Here is a 6,757-nt window from a genome sequence, read left to right as displayed (position 1 = left end):
GGATTCCAGTGGATACCGAAGACCACCTGAGATACCCAAGCTTGTGGACTGGGCAATTACTGGATTTTTTGACTTTCTGTTCACAGCAAGAAATTTTTGGATTAGCTGGACCACATCCTGTAAGCCATTTTAATAAATCTCATAGATAGATAGATAGATAGATAGATAGATAGATAGATAGATAGATAGAGATAGATAAATGATAGATTCATTCTATACTTTATAGAATCCTGACTAATACATTGTGTATCAGATAAAAATAAATTTAGGATGTGAAAATGGTTTTTGCTTTTGTTTTTTGAGATAGGGTCTCTATATTCTTATGCTTCTTTGAATTTGCTATGTAGCCAATGCTGGTCTTAAAAGACCCTGATATAGCTGTCTCGTGTGAGGCTATGCCAGTGCCTGGCAAATATAGAAGTGGATGTTCACAGTCATCTATAGGATGCAACATGGGGCCCCCAGTGGAGGAGCAAGAGAAAGTACCCAAGGAGCTGAAGGGGTCTGCAACCCTATAGGTGGAACAACAATATGAACTAACCAGTAGTCCTAGAGCTCGTGTCTTTAGCTGCATATGTAGCAGAAGATGGCCTAGTCGGCCATCATTGAGAAGAAAGGCCCCTTGGTCTTGCAAACTTTATATGCCCCAGTACAGGGGAACACCAGGGCCAAGAAGTGGGAGTGAGTGGGTAGGGGAGCAGGGCAGAGGGAGGTATGGGGAACTTTTGGGATAGCATTTGAAATGTAAATGAAGAAAATATCTAATAAAAAATATTTAAAAACTGGCAAATCTAATGCCTTACAAACCAAGAGTTCTAGGATGAGAGGCATGCCCAACCATGCTCTGAATTTTTTAATTTAATTTGAATTTTAAGAACTAGAGAAAAAATATATTGTAAGAAAGAAGAATGGAAATTTCAAGGGAGAGCAGAATTCAAGTACAGTCATGAGCATTATATGCAGTGTTCTAAATAACCATAAGCATTTTTATATTATACACTGGTGTAATGATGCTATAATTAACATCACTGAGAATGCATGAAGATCAAAATCTTAAAATGAATATCAATTGTAAATATAAGGTAAGTTCAGAGGTCAGAAATATTGATTTTTTTATCTCATTTAAGTTCTGTTTCATACAACAAATATGTTTGAAAAAATCAACAAATTAAGTATTTGGAATTATATGCTACAAAAATTTATAGTCATTAAATATTGTGTAAAGATATCTAAATATGCACCCAGTTACACTCATTTTTCTTCTGCTACTTTGTAGAAGGTAGCTACTGCTGGTTTTAAGGATGTGCTAAGGGATCTTGTGTTCAACCTACAGGCACAGTCTTTTTTGTTGTTCAAAGTTTATCTGTGCCTTAAGCACTGACTTTCTACCCCTAGGGACTATTTGATAATGTTGAGTGATATATTTTGACCTAAAAGGAATATACCACTGGCATCTATAAGTAGATTTGAGGAATGCTGCTAACCCTCCTCTGGTATACAGAAAACCCTTAGCACAGTGTCCTATATACCAGCTCAAGTGACCAACAATGCTAAAATTAAGATGCTCTCTGTCTTAAAGTCATGCTATTCCAGTGTGAAAAAGAGCATTGGTTCCACACAACACATACCTTGAAATCTGAGAACACCACAGAAACAGTTCATATTTCTCTCAGTAATTTAGCTTCGTTATTGTCTGCAACTGAGTTAGACTGAAGTCAACAAAAGCCTCTTGAAAAAGCTCACTGTGAACGTGTTTTTCTGAGAGGTATGTTTTGAACTGTAGGATAACCTCACTCTGAAGGTTCTCAAGAATATTAGCATAGTTGATGCTGGCCTCTCATTTGTACAAAATAAGTGCTTAAACATAAATAACTTACACTATAATAAGGAACTTGACTTTTCATTTGTATTTTAGAATTTGGCTCAAAATTAATTTTCTTCATTTTACACTTTGAAAGGAATTTTGTGAATGTTCATGGCCACTTCAAACAAAGGGAGATCATTTCGTTGGCTTTATTTTTTGTTATTGTTATTGTTGAAATCATATAATTATATCATTATATTTATAGCCTAGACTGGCTTAGAATTAAGTAGCCTAGGCTAACCTAACCTGTAATTTATGATCCTCTTGTCCCAGACTTCTGTGTGAGATGGAGTGTATCATCACACACACCTTGCGACAGTTTTTAGCAGCTTTGAATTAAACTCTCTCCATTTTACCCAGAGAGTAGAGTGTCCATAGAATTATTAGGTAGAGTGAAATTGATAATGTAAAATGGGATCAATTAATGTTGGAAAAATAATAAATGATCACAACCATCAGTAATAAAGTAATGACACATACTTTCAACAGATTAGTGTTTGTAAATGATTTTCATTGACCCTTTCCGAAAATATTGAACCAAAAACAACTCCAATAGATTCATGAATCTTAACAGGAAGCATCAATACCTGCCAGTATCTCAAAACATGAAGATCCTAAGGCACTCTTTGGTCCCTTTTGAGGAGGACATCACCAAGGCATCTGATCCCACTCTCTAAGGAAAGCAATTGAAGTACCCAAATGTCTGTAGGTAAAAGATTTAGGTTATTAGAATGCTCTGTGGCTCTGTGACACATTATCTTAGAAATAAATTGAAACAAAGCAAACTCCTTTCAAAAAAAGTGAAAATAAAGAGGTATATTTAGATGAAAACAAAACAAAGCAACAACAAAAAGCTAACACACACAAAAAATTTGCATTCCAGAGGCTGGAAAGGTGGCCCAGTAGTTAAAATTATGTACTGTGCTTGGGGGTGATTAGAGCTCAGTTCCCAAGACCTATACAAGGCAGCTCACCACCACCTGTAACTCCAGTTCCAAGGGATCCAATGGCTTTTTACAGCCTCTGTTGACAGCTGTACTCACACATGCCGATCACACACACACACACACACACACACACACACACACACACACACACAAACACACACACACACACACATCACACATACCCCTAAAATTAAAGTAAATCTTTAAAAAACACCAGTGCAGACTGAATTTTTACTGTGTAAAGATGTGTCGTTTGTGATCAGTCTGTGGAGACAATGACAAATAAGGAGCAAACTCGGCAGCATGACTTATTAGAGGATAAGATGATTGAGCCAGGACACTTGTGGGACGTTTTGAAAGCCATCAAGTCATTTGAATGACAGGTGTAATACAATAAGCTATTTAGTTCTGCATTTTTCCTATTCATTAACAACTTTTTAAATTTTATAAAAATGTGTTAAATTTTTATTTTGTGGGCTAGCATGATAACTCAGATGGTAAAAGTGCCTGCCTTCAAGTCTGAAGATCTGACTTCCATCCACAAGACTCATGTAGTGGAAAGAAAGTACTGACTCCCACCAGTTGTCCTCTGACCTTCGCGCGCGCGCGCGCGCACACACACACACACACACACACACACACACACACACACACACACAATGAATAAGTAAATAAATGCAATAACAAATTTAATTTTGTAATAGATATTTATTTTACAGAAGGAAACCACTCGTGTTCATGTATTGCATTAATCTATTGCACAGAACAGAGGAAACCTGGTCAAAGGCCAGATTCTGGTTTCCATCAGAGCAGCTCTGACTACTCACAGAAGCCCCCTGAGATCATACGTGTTTACTATTGATGTCCTCCCATAGAAGCCAGCTCTATGTGACTCTGCCCTGCCTGCACATGACTTCTCATGGTCCATGGATGCTCTCGTGAGTATCAGTTGTGGGAAGGTAACCAAAGAGGGGACCCCATCTACAAAGCTATGGGGAAATTATCACACAGGCTGGGCTAGACTCTCTGGTGATGATATTGTTGTTTTGGTATCACCCAAGCTCCTGTAAGTAACCCTTCAAGCCACCATCAACCCTATGAAGTCTTTAGTTCCCTGAGTTCACTCTGATGGACTCTTTGGGTTATTGCTGGGCCCTCTAAGAAAACAGGTATATGTTTACATCTACCTAGAGAGAAACTTCTTGCAATGGGAGTGTTCTTAAGCCAAGCTTTCAACACACATCCTTTGCCTCCCATTTAACTGAAACAAGCTGGGGGTAGGGGTGAGGGGCTCTTTAATATAAAAGGTAATCTACAGCCATACTACCTTGAACAAGCCGGATCTCATCTAATATAAAAGGTAGGTGTTCCCATAATTGTAGTGCTTAATCACTATTTCTATGACAGTTTACTACCATTGAAAACTCATGTCTCCAATCCATCACACATAATGACGAGTGCTGCATGTTTAGCAAAATTACATTAGCATTTCATTAAGCACACACGGGCAAAGTGGTGACGTTTCAGAGGCCCTAATGACTTGTCATTTGCTGAGATTGGTTAAGTCAGTAACTCAAATCACTCTGCTCATTTGTAACCTCACCTCAATTATCCAGGGATAGATTATCCATAGGAGACATTACATTAAAATTCACATCAACAGTCAGCGGTTCCAATCTCCAGATGGGACTGAGTGGAACTTTGGGGAGCATTTACCCAACACCTAGTTTAATAGAGAAGGACCACAAAAGGCAGAGGGGCTGTATGTCTCTTGCAAGGTCAACCATCTGATAAATAGTGGGACTGGAATCCAGGTTTGGCTAATGCAAGGACAACAGGCTTTCAGCAGCCCCACTGAGTCAGACATGTGCTGTGTTCCTTTTCAGGTGTCTTGAGATTTAAGCTCTTTGGGGGATGTTAATGTCACATATGTTATTTGTGTTCCAGAAATACTAATGCTACCACATATGCATACAGGAAAGTTGTACATCAGTGGGAAAATAAATATTACCTATAGCACTCTTCCCTTCCATTCCTTAATATTGATTCTATGGAAGCTGTTTCACAACTCAACAAGCTGTAGATAACCAATGGCAATACAGATATAGTCATACCTTGTCTAAAGGCATAGAGGTCTGTCTCATAGATATGCAATGGCTCTTCTTCTGTGATAGAAGAGAGCCTTGCCTTCATTTTCACAATCATCTTTCTTGTTCCAAGGCTGTAAATGTGGTGCTGGGGTTGTGTTTGCGTCAGTAGTGTGACTGGCTTTGTTCCCTAATTAAAATTCACAACATGAGCAAGTCGTACAGGCATTGGCTTTAGATCCAGGTGTGAGGGTCAGGATTTAGCTTGGGTTTTTGGAAATATAGCTTTCAACCACAACTATCACTATTGCTCTTATGCTACTATAGGTTACTGCCATCACTAAACAAGAGAGCCTGTGTGTTATCATCTCTCACAGTCTCCAAAAGAGCTTAATACTCACTTGCACTACCTCATCTCCACAAAAACCATGATAGGTAGTTCTAATTCTTATCCTTCTCATACAAATCACATGCCTGTGTTCCCCAAAGCTTAATGAGCTTGAGCACAGCAATGCAGCTGCCATCAGTGATTACCCTTTGGCATTCCGTTTCCTGTGACCCCAGATCTCTTGTTCTTAGACATAGCCCTTTACTGACTGTCAGCACAACACCAGTTTCATCAAATTATCCCTCCAATTGGAAATGAGAAGTAAGATGCTATTTGGGAAAAAAAAAAAAACTGGATCATTTCATTTAAGCAAATATTTTCTACCTTCTCACTGTCTGTCAGAATAAATATAAGGAATCAGAACAAGGTAAAGAGATTAGCTGAAGTCAATAATGAATTGGCTCTATTGCACTTTTCCTGGGGTTTGGTTAATACATTTTGGTCATTATCTTAAAAATATTTTGAATTCCTAAAATATCACAATTTTATAAGATAGGGTGCAAATGCACAAGAAAGCAAATTTCTAAGGGGCAAAAAAAAGTAGTAGAAAGCTTGCCACCAAGGATTCTCTTTTATCCAATTATCTGCATTATTATTTGTTAAAAATTGGACAATGTTGTCATAACTGAGAAAATGCAGCTAAATTAAATACAGATACACTTCATTTTCCCCAAGAGATGTTCTCTGAAGCAATTATGTGAGGATTTTTATACATCAAAATAAAACTATATAGCCTGCTGACATCATTTTGCCTTCCTTTTGAAAGGAAAGTAACTGTGCTGCCTGCCTGCAACCCTGTTCTTGGCCTTTCATCTTTGCACTTCTGGACCTCACCAAATGTCTTCCTCTTCCATATTTGATATTGGGTCTCTTCAGGAGTGGACTGCATTTCACTTTTATATTTGATTAGAGTCATTCTGGCCCCAATTTTTTGGTCCAGAGTCAGTCATGTGAAGACAACATGACTGTAAGCCATAGCTTTGAGTTCACTAGAGGGCTAAAGTGTCATGGGTGGGAACATTTCTCCTTTGAGAAGTAAAAGGCTTAGGTTGTAGCAATGGAAGGAATAGATGCACAGATGTGGTAGTAAGTAAGGATAATGACTGAGGATGACACTGTCACTCTGCTCTTACTGAGTCGTGTGCCCTAGCTACTGGATGAGGGTTAGCCAGCTGCAGGGTCTATACACAACCCACATCTCGAATGATGGTCTCTTTAAGCATTTTCTCCATTTTTCTTCTCAACCACATATTCATTACTCATCAAAAACCAATGCCTTCTGTCTCCTAAGCATTTATTGAACATGACCTCTTTAATATTGCCTTGTTTCAGGTTGCCTTAGTCAGGGTTTCTGTTCCTGGATAAGACCAAGAAGCAAGTTGGGGAGGAAAGGGTTTATTCAGCTTACACTTCCATGATGCTGTTCATCACCAAAGGAAGTCAGGACTGGAACTCAAGCAGGTCAGAAAGC

The sequence above is a fragment of the Mus musculus genome, chromosome 10 (assembly GCF_000001635.26).
Source record: "Mus musculus strain C57BL/6J chromosome 10, GRCm38.p6 C57BL/6J".
In the NCBI taxonomy this organism is placed as follows: Eukaryota; Metazoa; Chordata; class Mammalia; order Rodentia; family Muridae; genus Mus; species Mus musculus.
The sequence above is the reverse complement of the archived record's forward strand: the minus strand, read 5'-3'. Positions refer to the sequence as shown.